The sequence below is a fragment of the Sinohyriopsis cumingii genome, chromosome 5 (genome assembly GCF_028554795.1).
Source record: "Sinohyriopsis cumingii isolate HCF-2022 chromosome 5, ASM2855479v2, whole genome shotgun sequence".
NCBI lineage: Eukaryota > Metazoa > Mollusca > Bivalvia > Unionida > Unionidae > Sinohyriopsis > Sinohyriopsis cumingii.
In genome coordinates, this window is record NC_142965.1 from 91985076 (window position 1) to 92010004 (window position 24929).

At 35.0% G+C, this 24929-nt stretch overlaps 1 protein-coding gene across 2 annotated transcripts in view; it reads left to right on the forward strand.

Annotated features, from left to right (window-relative positions):
* The window catches only part of LOC149799758 (uncharacterized), a 68759-nt gene that overhangs the window by 19975 nt on the left and 23855 nt on the right, over positions 1–24929 (forward strand). Inside the window, exon 1 of one of the 2 annotated variants that reach the window (XM_089959151.1) lies at positions 14474–14542. The exons of the other annotated variant lie outside the window; for it this stretch is intronic. The gene's annotated coding sequence lies outside the window, so the exon portion shown is untranslated. Of the gene's footprint in view, positions 1–14473; positions 14543–24929 lie in introns of those variants that run through there. 2 annotated transcript variants of the gene reach the window in all.

Consider the following 24929-nt stretch of genomic DNA (forward strand, 5'->3'; position numbering starts at 1 on the left):
CTTGGGCTATTCATTCTGGTAATTGCTATTATCATTATGGCAATCATTATTATTATTCTGTCGTTAATGTTATTTGAATTTCATAATGAAAAGATAAGGGCACGAATTTGGGCGAAACTTGGATGTCTTTAGAGCAGACTTTCATGTGGGTGTGGTTCATTAGCAACTATAGATATTAAAAGTTAAACACTGAAGAATCAGACTGTGAGAGGTGTAGAAATAAATACTTTATTAACTTTATGACTCAAGTTTGTTCTTCTAAATCATGACGAAATGCAGGCCTCGAATGTACTTTTGGGTGTGATTATTTCCTACCCTCCACAGACAGTAAATTGAAGAATTTTGTTATAAAGAAAACGTAATCATAGGCCTCGTGTATCCATATGTTTAACAAGCATATAATTTATCTGTGTGTATTGGTGTATAATACTAGTGGCAGAGGAAGTATACAGATTTATGGGGAAGCAAATCTTTAGAAGAATACATTGCTGATTAAATGTTCATTAAGTGGTACAAAATGTAGAACAAAGTCTAACCATGCATCACATATACATATATTTCATACCGTAACATGCAAGACCTTCTCATTCATTTTACCCACAAGTTTGCTCTCTAACACAATAATGAATGATGGAGTGTATTTACCATGTATATTGGTGCACCTGTGGAAATTGCAGCAGTAAAGAAATAGTCAAGAAGTGATTTTGAAAAGGACTGAGGAAGTCAAGGTGGATTGTATCATTGATCATCCAAGATTTCACACAGTTTGACTGCATGAATATGTCCTGGAAGCAGCCTACATTCAGCAATATGGAAATTGCAAGGAAATCCTGTTCGACTACATGAGCACATGTAGACAAAATATTATTACAGTAGTTATGGTGCCGCTATCAGGGTCAATTTTGGGAAAAGTGATTGCTTTATACGCATGTAAAAATTATGCTTAAAATTCAAATTCACAAATTTCCTCCTTTATTGACGAAATGTATCAGTAATATCACTTTACAGGAGTATGGATTTTTTTAAAACCAAAACCTTTCATTTTGATAACAGATCCTGCTAAAATCATTTGTCCATTATCTTGGAAATTCTCATGAAAAAATATTCAATCCTCTATAATTTCATTTCTTGAACAGGTTCTATACTATGAGATTACAAACATGTTGGTGTATGTTCTGTTCACTTTGGATTCATTTAGATTCCTAACACGGGCTGTATTAAAATCTAACTTTATGAGGATTTCCCATGAATATGCATATTAATTACAGTGTATTATTTCTAAATAATAACAAATTCACAAGTTCTTTGTCTACCGAGTCAGACACTTACATAATCATACTGAGCTTAGTTAATATAATGCTATATGTTTCCTTTGCTTGTTTTTCTTAAAAGTATCCTATAAGTCAGAAATTGAACATCAGTACTACATGATGGTGTTTCTAGTCCCTGTAATAAGAGTATGAAAAATGTCTTTCATTTCTTTGCAGTAGATATGGTGGTTACACATGAAGTCTTTTGCATGTATGAACAAATAGTTCACACAAATACACCAAACCTTTGTGCTTACATTTACAACTAAAGGTTGATCATAGAGTTTGACATATTACCAACACATTAAAGTTTTTCCGCAATAAAAAAACACATTACTTAATTATTGACACACACACACACGCTCGTCATGGTAAAGCAGAATTCATTTTAGGTGGTAGGGAAGGGCTATTCTGATTTGCAAACACACTCCCACTAGAATCGCCCCCTCCGACTGATCTTTCTTTTGATAGGTTTATTTGCGGAGAGGGGTAGGGGCTGACAACCAAACATACAGCAAGAAAAAGATGTATAAATATTTTACTTTCGGTAGCTCTCGCTTCTATACAAGCTTCTCTCGGTCTACAAGTTGTTAGCCCTGCAGTAACCCTGGATTTTTGTTGATCTGGTGGTGTTCATGGACTCAGTTATCTGGCCAGAAAACATGCTTGGTACTGGATTTAGCAGGAGTCGTCTAATGGTCGTAATACCATGCGAGTCTTTAATTTTATAGACGGTATGGAAATCGCCGTCTCTAAAAATGGTCACTGCAGACTATCTCGCCTGTCACTGGTCGAATAACGCACGGTAACAGCTACTGAATGCAGCTAACAAGGAGAGTTGAAATGCAGTTCCCTACACACGTCACTTCCACTTTGTCTTACGGAAATTGCCGAGCGCGAAATCAGCTAAGAGAGTGCAGCCTTGTGCGATAAAAATCAATGTTTTGTTGTCATTATTTTCACTAATGATGAGGTATTTGATAGTTTTAAAATTAAAGAAGAAGATTAAATTTATCACATAAAGAAAAGTTGTGTGAGTACACTAGCAGACCTTTAATTAAACATTCGGGGCCCCGAGTGGCCGAGTGGTCTAAAGCGCTCTCCGTTACGGATCACTGCCATCTCACCTCTGCGGGGGTTCGAGCCTCGGATTCAGCCAATGTTGGTATGTGCGAAAGCTTGTCAGTAGCTTCTCGTGGGTAGGTGGTTCTTTCCGGGGGTTTTCCCGGGTTCTTCCTCCACCATTAATACTGGCCGCCATGTATAGCCTATCGTGTGCTGAAAAATGGCGTTAAACCCTACAACAACAACAACAATAACTAAACATATATTTTCTCCGGCCACTCGATGGTCGCATGAAAGAACAAATTTATTTTGCTTCAGCGATTGATTAATTAATTCATTGATTAATTAATTAAAATAAATAATAATTATACTAATACAAAAAGTACTGCTACTACTACTACTACTACTAATGATATGCCAGGATAAGCCTATCTTGGCCGTATTAGTTAGTTCTCTCTAGAAGTCAATTAACAATATAATTTGAAAATTTGGTGCAAAGACTCAGCTGCCAACAATATCTTATTAACGGGGGTAGGCTGCTGGTCCTGGGGCGCAAAATCTCCTTGGGCTTTTATTCATCGTCCCTGGCGCCATTTACCCTTAGTACCCTACTGGTTGTCAATCATTGCGACATGTTGTTATCCGTGCCAATCAGCCAAATTGATATCAATAAGTGTCAGCCTTTCTTGGTGACTTTTAAATTCATACATCAATATCTCCAATCCACACAAATCCATTACAGTATTATCACATACCCATAATTATGGCGACCCTTCCAATATTTATTTTGTCTCATATAGGAGTACAATGACCTAAAAAAAAATGAAAATACCTGGCATCATGATTAATTGGTAGGCATGTATTTGAATTAATAATTATTACAGAAAATATGGCATGATACATGCGCAGTTTCGTTCAACATTCCGACTCATTTTATGGAACAAAACAAGACGAAAATTTCAGTCATTTGTATTTCATTCCACACCCATATTTAATTATTGTTTAGTGCGTAAATGCAGATTATTGAAGTTATCAACACTGATATAAGGTACGTTTGGTACAGTTTGTATCACATAATGTGAAAGTCTCTATTCACATATGTAAAGTAATGCCAAGTAACCCGACATCAAACAAAGTTTTACGTGGATGGATCATTCTGTTTTCTCCATTGGTTCAATCGTATCGAATTTATCTAAAATATACATCGACGCTATTAATGCTAATTTGGTTTAATCAATTTAGATTCTAAGGTGTCCCGAAATATTTTCGTCCGAAGGCTTTCAAATTGGCCAATGAGTACTGAGTAGCACCAGGGCCTAATTGATATCTTATGTCGGAGTGTTCTGAACATCCTTCGAATGAAATGCTGTCATCAATAATACCACGTTTAAACGAAGGGCACTTAGTGCTAAATGTTCCTAAATGTACAGTGTATACTTGATCCGAGGTTATGAAGTTTGAACGAGAAGTAAAATCTACCATTACCATAAGCAACATTTTCCGTCTATTTTTATAACATCGATCTACCATGCTACCTACCTCCATGTTCACAGACGTATATACCTACCTACCTACCTACCTACCATCTTACCTACCTACCTACCTACACACACACACACATGGACCCATTTCATTTCGATCTTATAGTGTATCTACATGTGTTCAAAGTGAGAGAGAACATAATAATCCATTTAAATCGTTACAGTCGAAAGTAAATAATTCCAATTCCTTTATTTTCCTCTCTTAAGCTATGTTGCGTATATATCTCGTTTGCAACGAGTTCTCTCACTCATGTGTTTAGATATTGCGTTTTCTTTACGTTTCTTTATATATATATATATATATATATATATATATATATATATATATATATATATATATATATATATATATATATATATATATATATATATATATATATGTATATGCATATATGTGTATATATATGTATACATATGTTTATATTTGTGTATATGTGTGTATATGTATGTGTATGTGTGTATATATGTATATATGTGTGTATATGTGGGTATGTATTCATATATATGTATGCACATATATATATATATATATATATATATATATATATATATATATATATATATATATATATATGTATGTGTGGGTATGTATTCATATATATGTATGCACATATATATATATATATATATATATATATATATATATATATATATATATATATATATATATATATATATATATATATATATATATATATATATATATATATATATATATATATAGTGTGTGTGTGTGTGTGTGTACTCTAGGTCCATTAATGGCAAGCTATGTTCCTTTCTTTTCTGTATTAACGAAAAATTAACTGAATGAAATCTCATCTGAAGAGGAAATAAAGAAAGTCAGTCAGCCAGTCATACATACATACATACATACATACATACAAAAAGAGATAGCCAGATAAACTAATATGTTATAAGTAAATTATACGAATGGATAAATTGATACATTAATGAAACAAACGGTAAAATGTCTTCATTTAATGATGAACGGCAAACTTTTAAATATTTGCTAATCCTAATATGAGAGACATTAACACGCATACCACCTCCCCACCCGTTACCCGGTTATTCAAACATATATACATGTCAATCTCAGAAATGGTATCAATCAAATGACCACCACAAAATTGATTGTCCATTCAGCGTGCACACAGTGTAAGATGAATGGAATGATATGATATTGAACAAAATATAATCAGTTTTGATAGCAAGTTTCAGTCATTTCACATAAGTTTGAATTATTATCAAACTTTTTTTGTTGCATCTACATACCAAGTAAATTGATTCTGTGTTTCGAATACAATTTGTATTTTGTATCATCACACCAAGTAAATTTATGTGGTTCAATCACAACTTCGGTTTGGCATCAACACACCAAGCAACTTTAAGTGTTTCTATCACAACTGTATTTTTAGCATCCAGACTTGACTTTGTAGCACACTGTACTTGAGACCATATATAGACCTTAAACGCCGAGGTTTACCTGTGTATGCAATGAAGGACGGATGTACGGACAGACTCACTCACTGAAGTCAAAGTAATCACGGTGTTAAACTCCAGCCATATTTAATATATTACGGCAAGTAATTAAAAAGCAATAAGTGTATTACGTAAACAATTTATCTAATTGATAATGAGAGAATATGTTTAAATGACCAAAGCCCGAAGGAAGTTGTTTTGTTGTTTGATGAAAGCGTGTAATAGTTCGTGTTTTATTCTTTGATGGAAGCGTTTAATATTTCGCCATTACTTTAGCTACAATAATTAATAGAGGATAATGCATTTCCAACAAATGAGACAATTGAAGTCATTGAAAGATACTTTATGCAACATTAAATTCACCGGCAAATATTGTAGGAAGTTTTCCACGGGGATGTTAGTAATAGACGACGGGAGATAGTTTAACGATACAGCTTTTGGACGTGGAAAACAGAGTAGATGCCAATATGGCAAACTAGGCACCACTACAAGACTTTTTCATCTGTAGCAGTACATCTAATATTAAGATTAAATCATGCAATCCTACGCTACATTAGCCATGCAGTATGACCTTATATTTCTTGAAATAAACATTGCCCTCTGGTGAATGCACTCAGACAGTAACCCACGAGGAAAATAACCTCTAATAATTTAAGACAGTTTGAATTGTTAGAGTAAAGCGACCAGTGTGATATTGGCGTGGTAGATACATTATCTTTGTTGTGTAGGTGAGAGAGGTCTTTATGAGCGAGAATTTGACCGCAAAGACAAACATGTATGTATGTATGTATGTATGTATGTATGTATGTATGTATGTATGTATGTATGTATGTATGTATGTATAAATGAATGTAGGTAGGTAGGTAGGTGGGTAGGAAGGTAGGTAGGAAGGTAGATCTTAGTCTCTGCAAAGTATTGACGTTAAGATGACATGATTTGGACTTTCGCCTGTTACTGAATTACAAGTTGAATTATGGGTGCAAACGTACCGAGAGAAAAAATATATAAAGTCAACAAAAAGTCATTGGTACCTTGGTGAAATATCAACAATGTATAATTCACCATAAGTTGACCGACCAAGCTTTTTGTCTCTGAATTCCAACGTGAATTTAAAAAAGAATGTGTCTCAGTGTGAAAATTAAGTCATTAATAAACACCATTCTATGAGGAGCTGATAAGAGGAATATATGCCCTACAACGTGCTGATATGTTAAAGTTAAAACACTAATCACAAGAAGTTTAAAATATACAAAATGGATCAAGAGAGCACAAATATTATATACTGACCTAACTGTTCTCCAAATGCACCCAGAAAAAAAAATACCGAAGATGTCCTTATGCAAGGTCTTACTTAGGTAATAATAAAGGACACACACACACACACACACATACACACACACACACACACACATACACACAGAGCGGCACTCAAGCAATAAGATATTATAGTACACAGATGTAAACTCTTCAGCAAAAAGATAATATCTAAATTAAATACTGAAAAAGAAGACGATAACAGAAATACTAACTACATGCCCTGAAAGGGATCTATCATCTATCAATCAAAGGATCACGTTTATGTTCGACAAAGCTATCTATGTTTTGGCAAAGAGTTTGTTACGTAGTTCGTTAGGTTTAATTTAGAGCTGCTCTCTCTCTCTCTCTCTCTCTCTCTCTCTCTCTTACACACACACACACACACTCGAAAACATTATTTGGGATTGCAAACGTCTGATTTGCGAGTAACTTCTTTTGCCACACAAATCACAGTAATTCTGAAATATATGCGGGTACAGAATGACTAGGGATTGAGCCTTGGCATCTTCAGAGTCAGTGGCTTACCCTTCGTCGTTTCTGTCCTCGAGCCTCTCTGGCCAACATTGTTTCGTTAATAACTTCCTTGTGAAGTCAGACTCTCGAACGGCCTTTACCATGTCCTGAGATAGATTGTCTCGTATTTGTAGGGAATATTTCAATATTCTCTTGCCCAAGTGATCGTCACTAAATGTCAGCAAGCACAGCAAGATATATATATATATATATATATATATATATATATATATATATATATATATATATATATATATATATATATATATATATATATATATATATTGTGTCGACAAGACAAAGTTTTAAAATATCGCAGCCAATCTTATTCTCTTCACTTTCAAAACTGTCTAATTTCTCATGGACAGTCTTGTTAAAATGTTCTTGTTATCTGTGGGATAACATGGAAAGGTACAGGTGTCTCTGTTCATCCGAGAGTTTCGTTTTGGTCTTTCGTGGCCACGTTTGTTTCTTTTGTCTGCCTACCCTCATCCACTTTCTGGTTGTCAACAAATGAAAGATGCATTCGTGCTTTACAGCATTTGTACGTTATGTATCTTCGAGGTCGCATCCAGTCCTAGTATTTCTTCTTAAATCACCTAAAGTGTTGTAAAGAGCACCACTAAATAAATTCCATCCAGTTATTCGAATTCGAAGTCTCTGGTGTTCAGGCGTCAGATCACGGAGAAGATAATCGTACGGTAGCCTTCTAGAATCAACGCATTATGAGGGCAGCGTCATGCTCTGATATTTGACAATGGGATCATAATAAGTCCAGATAACAGTAGTTCCGTATCTAGGTTTGGTCCCTACCCAAGGAAATAATTTAGGTTAATCACATTGGCACAGAGGTTTCGATGATGGTGACCTTTTGTAAATAATTCACTGACCCGTCTATCATTTGCAGAGTGAGCTATCAAAATCATTGATGCTGATCCGATGTGCGTGTTTAGGAAGTGATACTTGTCGATATTTGGCTGCATTCCTCTGAGGTCTCACTGGACAGTTTATCTGGTGAATTTTCATCCGACAATGACCAATTACAGAAAAATGAGAATAATTTTGCACTGAAGATACAAATAAAAACAAACTAATGATTTTTTGTAGAAAGCATACATGTGAGATTTTGACTGCAGTAATCAGGTTAATTCCTGATGCAACTGGTGGTTTTTATACTGAACCAACACTGCCACTAACCCCTAAATTTTACATTCATTTTTGACAAGAAATAGCTATTTTGAATATTTTTCAGTATGTGCCTTGTGCATGAATAAAGTTCACTAGTACTATAACAAATTAGTATACTTTTCATCACCCCTCAACCATCTAGATTTTTAGATACTTACCTCTGTAGCAGACACACATAAATACGTAAGCCGAGTCGACAGCTCATTTGCAGCCCAAGTTACGCATTTGATCTCCAATGTAAATCTAACTGTGACAGGCAGTCACCAACAAGCCAACCTATTTCCAAGCCTAACTCAAAGTAAATCTACACCACATTATAGATTTAGCTTATGTGTGAATTTATAAATGCTAGGCTTGTGATAGTTAGGTTCATGCCTTCTACCTTAAAAATTAGGGGGGTGTCAAAATACGAAACTATCCAGTGAGACCTTGAGAATTCAAATAGCAGTCTGATTAAGGAAAAATCTTATTTTCAAAACTTTGACGCAACCTTAAGAAGTTTAAAATTCAAAATTGTTTGTTTCCTATGATTTATTGAATTTATCGATGACCAAAAGCTATCAAACAGAGCAACAGCGATGAGACAGCTTCATACTTCATGCATTATTTATCCCTCTACAACATACAATTTCCTTATAATAAGTCAGTTTCATCATTTTTCATAGCTAATACTCCCTGTCTTGTTAGTGCCTGGTGATATCAGAGATGTCTGAGAACACAAATAATACAACTCTTCATGCAATCTGAAATAGTAGTGAATAAAAGATGTAAAAGAAGTCAAGCTGAATTTCTTGTACAATAGCTGCAGAATGTACATGCTAAGTACTTGAAAGAATAATAACGATGCACTGCATATATAAACTGACCAGAACTCTCTCACTGATTTCATGAAGAAGGTCAAATCTATTCTAGAATAGAGAAATCCAAGGTAGACTTAAGGGAGGCAACTCATCAGGTAACACCAAATGTATGGACCAATCTTTGTAAACTGAACCACATCAGTTGGGAAACTTAAACAGTGAAATTCTATACCCAGATTTATCCCATCTGTTGATAAAACAATATGCATGGATAATGTATTTTAAGAACACTAAGAAGGACACCTTTAAATCATGTTCATACTGGCCGGCACATAATGTTGTTGAAGTTGCTGCTATTTCGAAGTGTGTTTTACTAGTGATTGTCACTTTCATAGAATTGAATCTAAAGCAAATAGAAAATCATGCAAAGTAGAAAAGGGAGGAGAAAAAACACAATGTAAAAAGAGACATCCATTTAACATAACTCACCAAAACTTTCAATGAAACTGGTGCAGATATATTTGTTCCTGTGAAAGCACCACAACAATTGGCATGTCTGACTCCCAATAAATTGTTGATGTTGTCCTTCTGTTAGCATTATCACTTCGGCAGGTGTGCTCCCATACACCTTGAGGCCTACAAGAAAATAAAACCCTGAACTTCTTATATATAGGTCATTATAACTTAAATTTCTGTAAATAAGATGAAATATATGTATTGAAACATTACATCATGAGTAGATATGGATGTAAGAGCATTAAATTAAGGCAATCATCATAAAATTAGGAAAATATAATAAGTTTGTACTGAAAATGTTGATAAACTGAATAAGTATGTGAAATACTTTAATTAAACCACCTTGCATGAAACTTATAAGGCTTTTGTTGTTCATTAGGAGAATGGATCAGGAGCAATACCTGGTAACATTAAAACTGTTCCGTTAAGTTCCTTCTTCTACTATGATTAAGTGCAATCAAATCTATATGAAGTGTATGTTTGGAATACCTAACTATGTCAGATTCAAGATATGGAGGTAATACGGAAATGATTTATGGCACAGTGAGTCACATTTGACAAGACTGAAAAAATGACACCGGTTCTTAAGGTCTCACTGGACAGTTTATCTGCTGAATTTTCATCCGACAATGACCAACTACAGAAAAATGAGAATAATGTTACACTGAAGATACAAATAAAAACAAACTAATGATTTTTGTAGAAAGCATACATGTGAGGTTTTGACTGCAGTAATCAGGTTAATTCCTGATGCAACTGGTGGTTTTTATACTGAACCAACACTGCCACTAACCCCTAAATTTTACATTCATTTTTGACAAGAAATAGCTATTTTGAATATTTTTCTGTAACAAGGAAGCTAAAAGAATGAGTATGTGCCTTATGCATGAATAAAGTTCACTAGTACTATAACAAATTAGTATACTTTTCATCACCCCTCAACCATCTAGATTTTTAGATATTTACCTCTGTAGCAGACACACATAAATAGGTAAGCCAAGTCGACAGCTCATTTGCAGCCCAAGTTACGCATTCGATCTCCAATGCAAATCTAACTGTGACAGGCAGTCACCAACAAACCAACCTATTTCCAAGCCTAACTCAAAGTAAATCTACACCAAATTATAGATTTAGCTTATGTGTGAATTTATAAATGCTAGGCTTGTAATAATTAGGTAAATGCCTTCTACCTTAAAAATTAGGGGGGTGTCAAAATACGAAACTATCCAGTGAGACCTAAACGATCGACCCAGTGTCTCGCTATCGCATTTATGTCATATATTGGCTTCCAATGCTTGTATATTAAATGGCTTCTTTGCGGCAGCTAACACAATCGTGAACGGGTGTTTAAATTTGTTTTAGGTGGCAGTGGTGTTGAATAGGATTTATCTTCCATGGCATCGACATTGGGCATGTTTTCAGCGTGTTAGTAGCAAACGTTTCCTAGTACATCTTTCCAGGTAAAATAAATACTCTCCATCTAACACTTTAGCAAGTTTATTCTCAGGGCTTTGGGATTAGAAGACACGACAACGCAAAACGAAATAAAAACGTGAAATATTTCTATTTATAACCTGCTCTTCTTTTGATTTGCAACATAAATTATATTTTACTGTCTAGAATATTATGTCCTGTGCGTCATACGTATAAAACATTCGTTTTCTGATAGTGCAGGCTATCGGCTTTCGAGGCGTTAGTGAAATAAAACAAAACGAAGTGTTTTATCTTCTTTTTGATCCATGGTTTTGGAAATGTTTAATTCCATTTTAACATCGATAATGCCGTAACACTTCGGGCAAGACCTGTTCTGTAAATCAGCTAGTTTCTGTCGCTAACCTTTGAGGAGTTAGTTATATTTGAACCTTCAAATCTATTATCGAACTATACAGCTGCACCCACAAAATCAGATCGTAATAGATTTCCACTGAGGCAGCACAGGTATGACTCCTGAAACTTTATAATAGTGAAAGTTGCTGCGTTAAATTTACTTCCGGTGAGTTGTTCAGAATAAATTACCATTGCTTTCTATGATATGTATCAATATCTGTGGATGGTTAGTCCCTCTGAATTAGAACTTCATCCTCAACAATCCAATAACAACAACAGGTGAAAATTCGGTGCGATGATTCAGCTGTCAACAGTACCAAACAAACGGGGAGGGGGATAGGATGGTAGTCTTGGTGCGCAAAAACTCCTTTAGGCTTGCATCGTAGCACCTACCAACATTCATGTACATAATATATTTATTTATTCTTTCTTTTGGTTTTACTTTGTTTCATGTTTATGTGCAAGAAAATTGTTTTACACAGGATGGTGTTAAACTCCAATACCTCTTACAGTAATTTATATAGCTTAATTCTATATTTATTTTACCGAGTTTTTAAATACAAGAATAGCAAAGGTAACAATTCGTAAAGTGTATCTTTTGAGACAGAAAATACAGCTCCTTTTGAAAGGAATGATGTTCTACTTTGCCGAGCTTACCTTTTCTGAGTAAAATAGTGAATGCTGTAAGAATCCACAAATATGTGAATTATTTGGTTCTGTTAACAATATTGGTGATGTGAAATTCATCCCTTGAAACCTGTTGATAGTTTGTTGGTTTTTTTTGGTTCAAAATAAGACTCATATTTAACACACGCCTTGGAGTCACTAACTTCACCAAAAAGTGTGATATATGACGTCACACAAATGCGCACGATTTTATTTACCCTAAATTATCGAAAGAAGCAAACAAAGTCGAACAATCGACAAGACGAAGAAAACATTTTGGACCTCCACAGTTTGGGTTTTCGAGGTCATTGTTTGAGTTTACAACAATGAGAACTGGAAGGAATTCGGGTGATCATATGCAATTTTACCTTTTTAAAAAATCGAAAGATGAGCAATTTGACAATTTGCAAAATGCAATAGTTAATACATTTCCACTAGATCATCTCAAAGGCGTACAGCTGTCTTAACAGTGGACTCTATAGTACCACTTACAACGGGTAAAGTCAGACATGGTCTTAGAAAAAGCAACGCACCTGCAATTTTCAGGTACACAAACGTGTCTCGATTTCAGTGTAATCGATTCTATAGCAATACCCTGTAGAGACTTTGACAAATCCCCTAAAAGTGAATATGTTAGGAAACGTCCTCAAGGAATTCTTACCAGTATTCTTTAGTGTGTCATGTAGCCTGGTTAGCTATCATCACTATTTCTGAGACGGACTTGTTCTGAAATTAACATTGTGACGTAAATACTGTATATGGGAACTAGAACATCTTTCATTTGAGTCATATAGAAAATAAATAACTTTAAAATAGAAAGGTTAATCTCCTGATAAAAGTCACGAGGTATTGGGGTCTTTGTTAAATTGCATAAACATGTTCAGATGGTAATGCAATATCCGATACATTGTCACGACACAAGGAGCTCTAACTAGTGAATTCAGTGAAATCAGACTGTCACTTGGTTTCTTGAGATGTAACTGGGCGTTTGAATGAAGAGGTACATTAATCTACCTAAGACTATTCAGGACTTATTCTTTGTTACATTCCACTGAATTACAATGACCCCCTTTAAAATGATATACATTGAATTTTGTTTGAATTTTGTCTTTAACAGTAAGACGAACGATAAGAAATGTATACTTATTATATGATTCGATGTATTTGCCTTTATAGTTTCAAAGATTAATTAATTTGTTATTATTTAAATTTCATGGGCACTCGCTAAATCTACTTTAGGATATATTATTTGAACTTCATGAAGCACCAGTGATTAGAAGCACCTAAAATTATGGCATGGTATTCGACATGAAACGGAAATTACATTAAGTGATTGACTCATTTTATTTAAAACAGACCCATATAATGTTTGGAATGATTATAAACTAGCATATCTGATCAAATTCAGTGATATAGTACACTGTCCAATTACCTGTATGGAACAGGTTATGAATGAACAACTCCACTGTACGAGTATAAATAATATAGATCGAAATTGGTATTATAAAATGGCGGACTTCATTTCCGCCCCACACGGGAAGGAGGTTTATGTCATGAATGAAATATTACGCACAATATTATTTAAAAAATGAATACAATAACGCCAAGAGTAGACGCTAGTGTGCAATTATATAATTTGTGACATAACCGCTTGAAGAAGACACAATGATTGCTGTCTATGTGATTTCAAAGACACCATTTTTTCTTGCTGTACATCCTCCAGAAGAGTAGTACACTGTGAACAATCATTTAATTGCTGTCCACGATATTCCAACTGTTCCAGACTGTGCAATTTTATCTTACACCTGACAGTATATTTTATGAAATGAGTTTGAGCTTTTGTGTTAAAATGGATTCCAGAATGTGGGTCTGGCCTCTTTTACAATTTGAAGTCGAATATTTTCAACGAATTAGCTGTAATGTTAACAGTCTCTTGTATTAAAAATTAAACACTTTTAAGGTGGATACGTTACGATAAAATAAGAACAAAACAATGTAATTAACTAGCTTCGATATGTTTGGAAATGTAATAGCAAATGAAAAATTCACGAGTTTGTATTTCTAAGTGGCATCATGTGAAGGAATTGAAATATTTCAGCACTTTGTTTCTAACTGTTTACCTGTTGCGTCAAGAATGATTTGATGCTTTTATCACGTCGCTCTCTTAGATTCCATGCTATAGTTCCACATGGTCATCGATCGATGCGATGATACTATATTAACACACCATTTTCATAGAAATAGCGGATCACAGGCACTAACATTGGCTAGGTGACATAGGTGTGTATTCCATTGGAGACTGGGTTGAGAGAACTTTAAGGTAGGAACAGTTCTTTGATGGACAAAAGGTTGATCCTTCTAAATATCGGCAATTATCTTCTTTCTATATTTATCTATATTCTGAGTAACCTTTTAACGTAGAGAACTTGAATCCAAATACATGTATTGTTGAAATGAAACTCGGATCTTACTGACATTACTATACATGTATATACATCCAGTCTATTTTCCATAGCATTTCTATTTCTGTATATTTTCCTTGCCATCTGTATAATGTTATTACCATTAACGAATATGTTGATGATAACTACAGATATTTTAAAAAGTGTCAGTAGTTCAAAATACTGATAGCATCATTTACCTGTTTTTGTAGCGGCCAAAGAATAAGTAGATATATTTTACACTCAGTTTTACCAGTTGATTGACCAAAGTTTCCGTGCTATGAACACTGTTTGACTTTTCCTTAATATTTTTACAATTTCGTCAAGAGCATCCGTATCGTATGGACACGTTTATAGCTCATTATATCATACATACAAAGCCATTTAGATCTACCTTTTCGGCTTGTCAGTCAAATACAATTAAATATTCACTTTCTGAAACTGTCTGTTTCTTAGTGAGTCGCTTAAATGTATTATATAATCTTTAAAAAATAATTTATTATTGGTTTCACTCTTGCACTTCTTAAGAGAAAAGTCACAATATATAAATTTAAAAAAATGATTCTCTAACAATTAAAATTTCAAAATGTTTTAAATTTGACTATTTCTTTACTCAGTGGATTATTATGAAACATTCTATGTTCAAATGATCCCGTGATGAAAGGTTATGTGGTCAAATAGTTATGTGATCAAAAGGTTATGTGATCAAAGGGTTATGTGATCAAAGGTTATGTGATCAAACGGTTATGTGATCAAAGGTTATATGATCAACGGGTTATGTGCTCAAACGGTTATGTGATCAAAGGTTATATGATCAAAGGGTTATGTGATCAAAGGTTATGTGATCAAAGGGTTATGTGATCAAAGGTTATGTGATCAAACGGTTATGTGATCAACGGGATATGATCAGCCGTCCTATACTCAAGCTGTGATCAAACGTAAGGACACGGAAATACTTACAAACTGATTAAATGAACAAAATTGAAAACATATGCACCATTTTGAGCACAATCAAAACAATAGTATCATAAATACTTTTGTTTAAAGTTACCGTATATTTTGTATATTGTAGTCCAGCTTGTGGAAACATGTCCCACATGCTGACCCAAAGTATGTACACCATACACCATATTGAGCAATATTCATGAAATGTAAAGAGTGTGGCGCTGGATAGAGTGGGCTCGTTTTATTTTAATTATCTGTCAAAATAATTGGTTCAGACGAGTTCATATCGGCTACCAATATATTACGGTTAGCTGTTCCTGATGGAAATTGAGCCTGTGTTTTGAAATTATGAATATCATGATGATAATGGTGATAGGAGTTGTGTGTGTGTGCTTGTTCGTTTGTTCTTGTGTGTTTGTGTTTGTTTGTGCATGTGTCTTGGATTTTTAACGTAGCTTTAATAATTTTCAGTCATATATTTATGATGTCTGCAGTGTGACAGTTTATACTATCTTTCTAGCACTGGGTCATCATGTCGCAGACATCATGTCCCACCCAGTCACATTATCATGACACCAGGCCGATCAGTTCTAACAATAATCTCTTAATTCTGAGCGCCAAGCGAGGCATTTGCTAGTACCATTGTCATGTCTATGTTATAACTCGGATGGGGTTTGAACCCGTAACCTCCCGCATCCGAAAAAGACGCTTTAACCATTAGGCCACCGGAGCGGTCTTTACCGGAGTTGAATTAACGTTGTTATAAAGATTACATCGGTAAAGTAGAAAATAGTTGTATTATCCGGTGTTTTCACGTGATGTCACACAACGTGTGTATTTCCATATCTGCCACTTTGAGTCCCTAGCCCTGGCACCTAATAACATTGTTCTTCCTTCATAATTACCAAGGCACGTCTCATTTTATGCGTAAGAATATAATAATAGATCTCATTATCTTGTGCCTGTCAACCGCACGAGACCGAATACGTGACTTTTCTACTTGTTTTCTTCAAATAAACACTTAAATTTCAACCATCCTTGTTAATATTTCATCTACAAATAGATCAATCAAGAAATAAAAGCATACACAAATGGATACACAAACAAGTATAAACATTAATGATTTTCAATTTTAGTGGGCTGAAATCAATCATTTTGTTATCGTTCAAGGTAAAAACTAATTGTTGATATATAATTTCATATTTCTAAAAGCATTTCAGGAATACTTCGTTTTGACATTCGATACAGTCATATTCCGTTAGGCAAGTGTTTCATTTAAACACACTGAAGATGAAACTTCTTTGAATGGTTATCGCTTTCGTTCAGAATCATCATACGTCCATCATCTCCACCACAAATACAATATCTGACCATGCTAATTAAATTGATTTGTCAACTGTCTTTGGCGCAAACATGTTGACGTGAAAAGTATTTGTACATAAAAGTTATGGCATAAAACACATGCTATAAAATTTTAATTCGTAACTGATATTATATCCCGAAAATCATTGTCCGGAAATACCCTTTCAAGATGACAAGCTTAAGGATATGACACGAAACACTTTAAAAATGTCAATATTGTCTGTTTGTACAAAACAAAAATAACTGCATTTCTATTTCATAGCAATATGCACGATCATGGTTCAGATTCACTATTCTGTCTTTCGATATAAGCAAGGGAACTTCCAGCTTCATTTTTATTTTCGTGCTATATGGCAAATGTCCTTATCGACAGTTAAATCTAACTATTATCTTGAATATACATGATGACTAATGTTGACAAAGGTTTATTAGGGACTGAAGATGGTGGCTCTAAGTGCGCGCGCGTTGCATTGTGGGTAATTGCGTACTCAATCGTGGCGTCTTTGAAAACAACCCATTTACAGAAAAGAGAGGAAAAGCACTTATTAATGGTGCTATGAACATTTCTAACATTTTGATCAAGATATTTGGTTCGCAATGCTATTTATAGATGTCTTGCAGCTCCCACTGGATCTCATCCGAGCACGCATAACCTGGGAGGTAGAGTGTTTGACCGGACACTGATCGACCTTGTGATATTGGTCAATAGCCAAACGCAGTTCATGATTCAACGAGTCAATGACTCAGTGCATATAACCACCCGGCCATTGACGCACAGCTCTGTGACACGTGTTTGCTATGTAATAAGCATGGCAATATTGATATTGTTGTTTGGCTTTTTGAAAGCCATTTACCCATCGTGTGTTGGGCTATACATGGCGGTCAATATAATCGGTTGAGGAAGAACCCTAGAAAACCCCGGTAAGAAAAGCGGACCCACTGAAGCTACTGCTATGCTTTCCCACATTTCCACATTGGCCGAGCCCGAGAATTGAAACCCAAGCGGACAGCGGTGAGATTGCAATAACCGGAAAAAAGTGAGCGCCTAAGACCACTCGGCCACCAGGTTTCCAATATAGTCACCAGTCCCACAGGTTGAAATCCCAAAATATGCTTATTTTTTATGCTAAGCAGTGAATTACTTGATTTTCTAATTAAAATAATACTGATATTTCAATGTAGTGAAAAAATAACAATATTTTTTCATTACAGGAAATACTCTTTTTGGGTCAGAACATACTTACCTTCCATTTGAATTTCTGGAAACGTATTATTTCCAGTGACACCGACAGTGAATAAAATACACTTGAAATGTCCACTAGATTCTGTATATATGTTTTAAATTTTCTCACATGATCCTGTATTATTGTTATTTTATCCAAATTCAGCTTCATTCACTCACCGTTATCACCGATTAGAATGTCAAGAAATGGCGTCTCGTCACTTTCACTTTGGTTTAACTTTTTTAGTATTTTCTTGCGTGCTAATACAAAAAACCCAAATTGATGAATTACTTCTGGTTGTTTTCTTATTAATAATCCCTGTATGTTATCCTTGAAACTTGTAGTTTGTTATTCTGGAAATATCAGTTAATTTTTATCAATCTGATGTGGAACTAATTTTGTGCGCAGGTACACATAGCACAGCAGAACAAGTACGGTAAACAGCTGACATTACCGTAAGAAATCTGCTAATTCAGTGTGTCACAGACTGTAGGTAACCAACGTATGTGAGCATAAAATAAAAAGAATATTTGCTTGAAACGAGTGAATAACGGATACATTTCATCTCGTGGGTGGAAAACATTAATATTTTCATCCCCTCGATGAAATATATCCGTTATTCGCTTGTTTCAAACAAATATCCTTCTTTTATTTTTCTTAATCTGTTTTGTTTGTATGCTTTGTTTTACCTTGAATTAGAAACAAGAATAATGTTAGTGGTGATAGACACAAAAGATAGCAGAACATATTTGTTACACAGCTAACAATATCAAGTTGGACACCGTATGAAATCCGCCACTTCAAGCTATTGTACATATTGCTGGCAAATACGTTTGTGCATAAAATGAAAAGAAAAAAAATGCTTGTTGCTGAGTGAATAACGATTGTCTACCTCTCGAAGAAATAGACCTGTTTGACACTCATTGGAAATAAGTATCCCCTGTATAATTTAGTTAGAGAGTTATAATCGGAATCTGCATTGCCATTAACGGTGTCAGCGCCCCCCAGTGCTCGCCCATGGAATTAGATGATACAATAAAGATCAGTGTGCACCAGAACCTATTCTTTATGTGACAGGAAATTAAATCTCGGTTAGAAGCACGTATCCACTGTACCTGTGTACAAAGCAGAGAGGAAAGTGCTTATCATTGTACCTGTATTGCATGCGTTATGAAATACATTTATTCAGAATGACACAATTATATGATCAAAGAGGTTAATAAAAAACATTTCATTCCAAGTAGAAAATGAAGGAGCAATAAAGTCTTTCTTATAACAGTATCAATTTGTAATTATAGTTTGATGCATGCAACTTGAAATTTCTAAGTAGAAATAAAGAAATTTTGGTGCATTCAGTTGAGTGTTTATTTTCGCCCTTTCATCTGATCTTGTTTCTTCCCGCTTTGATTTTTCATGAGCACATGTTTGCATGCTTAAATGAGACAATAGAGCAATGGAAATATATAATAATAATACAAATAAAAGCACTAATGAAAGAAAACCTTATTCTGAAGCATCATCTGTGACCGTAATATCAATATTTAGATATTGGCATATCTTCTAAGAGCTGAATTTCCGTGACCTCGTATGCAAAATTCCCGCGTCTATTTGTGTTACTTTCTTGATGTGATGTCATAGTAGCGATTCCAGTATCCCAACTGGGAGTTACCAGAGTAAAAGACAATGACGTTTTGTTTGCTTACGGATGTAATAGCATATTAAGAAAAGGTTGAGGACAACATTTGTTTTCTTTTCCAAAAGATAAAGGTATGGATACATTATTATAAGCGAGACGATTTCAAAGCAAAACCCTACTCTGTGCTCATTACATTCTTCAAAGGAATGTTTCGAGAGGGATCCTGACAAACGGCAGCTCTAAAATACGCTAAAGCTAGGCCTAGACTAAATGTTGGCGCTGTTCCAGACATACCGTTAGGTATTTTAAATCATGGGAAAAGTGTTAAACCTTTGAGTTACGAAAATAGGCAGAAGGCAGAGTAAGTGACCACAAAATGCAACAATCAATTCACAGATCTTTTTATCCATAAAACATTATTTGCCTGAAAAAAACGTTGATCGAGTTGATTAAATGAGTAAATATATTTTCGAGATGTTGACTTACATGCCATTGAATGTACATGCCTTAACACGGCACAATCTAAGTCAAATCGCCACTGTCCTAGGTGAAATTGAGATCTGACTTTAATCAAATGGAAGCTTCGCTAAAAATAAGATTATAAACCTGTTGTTTTTCGCGAATACACAATTTTCAGTAATCTTAAATAAACTTAATATTTTTGAAACAAAAACCTTTCAGTCTATGCCTCTTAATGTATTATGTATAAACGGAATCTTTAATGATTGGAACCGATATAAAACTATCCCTTGGACAGTTTAAATAGCAGCGATTTAAAGAAAAGATGTCGTGTATAAAATCAAAGTTTCACATTAACTGGCGGACAATATAAATTGGGGGAGGCGACTATTAACGCCACCCCCTTGCCCCAGTGAGACAGCGCAGATGGGATGCACCATTTCTCCCTATGAGATACGCATTATTATCCTCCAGAACAAGCCCCTTCTTTCACATTCTGGTCAGCTGGAGCTAAAGTGCAGATAACTAAAGTGTTGACATGTACACAGAAAATAAAGCCAGTGTGTCTAATTAACAGTTAATCCACGTCATTGCATTTAGCGTGTGAAAAGGACTGCCCTTCGGACATACTTCAAAGAAACCATGTTCGACAGAGTGTGTATGTGAGCGTAACCAATTGATTGGAAATAAACGATGCCCCATTTGTTGTAACATACGATGCGTAGGACTTCATTTTAACCGTTCAAATCTGCAGTTACAAGTTACCGTACATGTGGCAACTATTTTTCTCACATTTTATATCCCACCTTATCTCGTTAGGTTTAACTCTTAAGGCATGTAACACCGATTACTGAATACAATATTTGTCCACCATATTTATTTTGAATTAATTATTATGGGGCACATATATTTTGCTTTATTCCTTCTTTTAATTGAATCATGGTAATTAAACTTATCATATACGGTAGAGGAATAGCAGGTGTTAGCTGGCCGAGTTTCTTTGGCGGAAATGGAGATAGGATTTTGTTTGCCAAGAAAATTACACAGCATTCACCGTGATTATTCAAGGGATTTAACCAAATTGGCGACAAATTTATTTTCTTTAATTTTTTTGTTTACTACACTACTGTTATAGTGGTTTAAAAAGAGCTGAAATTTACGTGAATAATGTTTAATCTTAACATTCGATTTACTGAGAATTGTTTTAAAAACTGTCGTGTGATATTAATTATTTCGTCACTACAGTATTAACAAGTTATAAAACATAATATGGCATCTGTGGATTGCATGCATGCATGTTTTTTTTTTCTTCTCCTGAGAAATGAAAATTGACAGACATAATGTAATAATCGGTAGTTCTCTGTGAAAAATCGTCCGATATTACGAGATCGGGAGGTAGGTGTGGAAATACCCCCCAAATCGGAAGGTTTTTCTCCCGGCTTGAGGGTTGACAGGTGGGAACAGTCCGGGCTTGTGGAATTTCAGTCAGGGCTATAGTCCGAGTTTCCTCTGACCCTTGTTACCCCATTTTTGATAGTTGGATATTTATGTTGTTGTGTAGGGTCAGAGTCCATTCCCTATCGAGCAGTTGGTATTCGCCGACACCATTTGGTGGGGTAGCCGCTTACTAGCCGGTCCAGCAAACTTGAACGACCTTTCATCGAGATATACCTGCATGAAAGCGACATAAATATGATTTATTTTCTCAAAATTCGTGAGCATTCGTCATGTCTTTAATCCGCTGACGGACGAGACGAAAGTACGTCGTTGCTGAAATTTGAATTGGATCTGACCATTTGCATCACGAGTCACATGACTATACAAATCTCGCAACCAAGATGTCAATGACATCAGAGGTCATATGGCCACATGATATCGACAGACACATTTCCAAACTTGATGTACCTAGAATTTGGACATATTATATAGAAGTCACACATTTTTTTGTAAATAAATATAATGCACACTTAATTCTCAACATATTTATTCTGATAACAACGACCAGAAACTTGTCGGTATCTCAGCAGGGTGGAGAAAACGACCTTCAAGAAGTACCGAGCACGTGTCAGCGATGTTTTTGTTGGTGTCACGTGACTACCACATTGACATGTAATCTCTGCGTAGTGAATCTGCTTTTCTTCAAATCGCTGCACCATTTACAGATTTTCGGCCGTTGGGTGAAAAAAATAACGCTGAAGTTATGACCGATGTAGTCCAATAAATCAACTCCCCAAATCTGTGTTGATACTGATGGACGATATGTGGGTCTGATGTGACCTATTCATTAAAATGTGCAAGTTTGCTTCATGCAAATCGTTCTCGAACAAACCTGCGTACACTTTAGACACATACCGCTAATTGGTAACAGCCATACCAAACATGAAATTCAAAATGGCTACAAGACAGATAGTTTTGCTATAAGCCCAGGTAGACTCACAAGTCACCAAACGTATGATATGCTCCGGAAATATAATGTACATGTCACTAAAAGAACGTTACAGCTGACGGTAGATGCACAACCACGAGAAATACCGGTAAGTGTATAAAATGTACACCGATGAGTGCAATCAAATTTGCATGCAGATAATTACAGCTTTTAATGAATCTGTGAAATCAGCATCTCACCAGAAAATCAACATCATCACTGGTGAAGGGCTGATTTATCTGCCGACGACTGATGAAAACCGTTGTCAATGTCTTTTACACCTCCCGGTAATGTATATTATTTCACACATAAGTCGGACCCCGTTCAAGTCTCTTCGCCCAGAATTCGGTATCATCTCTCAGCGTTTCAGTGTTTTCAAGATATTAGTCCTTAAGGTGGTGTGTGTGTGTGTGTGTGTGTGTGTTGGGGTAGGTAATGAATATGTCATTTACCTATAATACGGTTGAACTTCATCCTTCTTAAATTAATTTATTGCATTGTGGTAAATTTTTAATTTTTACATTGGGCACCATCACTTAATCCTTATCACATTTTTGCACAGCACATAATTTATAAGTATTTATTTTAAAATTACATTGCCTTTTTAAATTCCAAAATATGAAATATGAGCACCTTCTTACCGTTGTACTTTTCTGCTGTCAGATCTTAAACACATTGTTAACAAACAATTCACCATATTAGTTATGAGCGCTGGTTCGTGGAGACGGATCGATAGGTTAACCATAATAAACAGGATATCAGCATATCGTGCCAAAGTTTGTTGTTTCAAAGTTGTATGGTAATGGTTGAAAATCCTCTTAGGCTTTAAAAACTACCTGTTTATTTTCTTACATGTAAAATATTTGTTCTTAGTTTGAGAGGTTAAGTGCTATAAGCAAATAAATGCGTGTTCTTGTTCGCATTCTATTCTCTTCTGATAAAATATACATTTGTCATTGGTTGGAATTAATTCGTTTCAGTAACTGAACCTAATTATCCAGTTGTACGATTAATTATGGAGGCTGTCATTATTTTTGTTTCAGAGCGAACACGCAAATTTTATTGCACTTGGAATAATTAACACTAACTACACAAATCACTATAAAATATTAATTGGCTGTCTTATTGTGGGTAATTTACGAGCTTTTCCTCACCACAGACTTTCCTTATTTATTATCAGAACACTTCAGCAAATGATCGCTTCCAAAAACGTTTACCTGACAAAATACTTTATTACAAATTACGATCAACATTCTGAAAGAACAGTTATTTTTTTTAATATATATTTCGGGAATTGCCTACACTTACATAAATCAGTAAAAAAAAGAAATAACAACAAACCACGCCCTTCGTTTACGAACAGGTTACAACTTTAGGGATTATAGATTAAAACCAATAAATATCAACCAAAGCCGAAAGGAAGGACAATACAACGTCCATAAAGAAGCTAATAATATGGTACTAGCACTAAATTGAGACTAAATAATACGGTTTAAATGGATCAATGCTGATTACGCCTATTTGATACATGAAATGATTTGTAGTTTTCTTTCTTAGATCCCATCGTAGGTTATAGTAATGAATGAAGTTTCATCAACATATACATATATATATATATATATATATATATATATATATATATATATATATATATATATATATATATATCTATATATCTATATATCTATATATATATATATATATATATATATATATATATATATATATATGAGAGAGAGATTCAATCAAATCCAATGGTCAGTGATTGCACGTATCTTGTTGCTCTCGTATTTTACCTGGATATATGCACAAACCTCAAAAAGGATGGTGCAGGTCAGAGGTAACAACTTGAGGTAAAGGACAACTCACTCGCAAGGGAAGTGGAATTTTACACCCATTCACACGCATTAAACAACTATCCCTTTTTGCAGAAACGCAAGGCATGTACATGAAGTAAAATTATAAATTAAATCTCTCTCTCTCTCTCTCTCTCTCTCTGACGTCTCTGGTAACCTAGTGGCTAGAAGGTCCGCCTCGGATGTGGGATAACCCCGACCGAGTCATACCGAAGACGTACAAATGGTACTAACAGCTGCCACACTTGTAGCTCAGCATTAAGGGGTTCGTGTTAGGAGTGGTCGGCCTGGCGTCAGGATAATGTGACTGGGTGGGACATCATGCTACGTGCCTGCAGCAAAATGCATCGGTGTCAGACC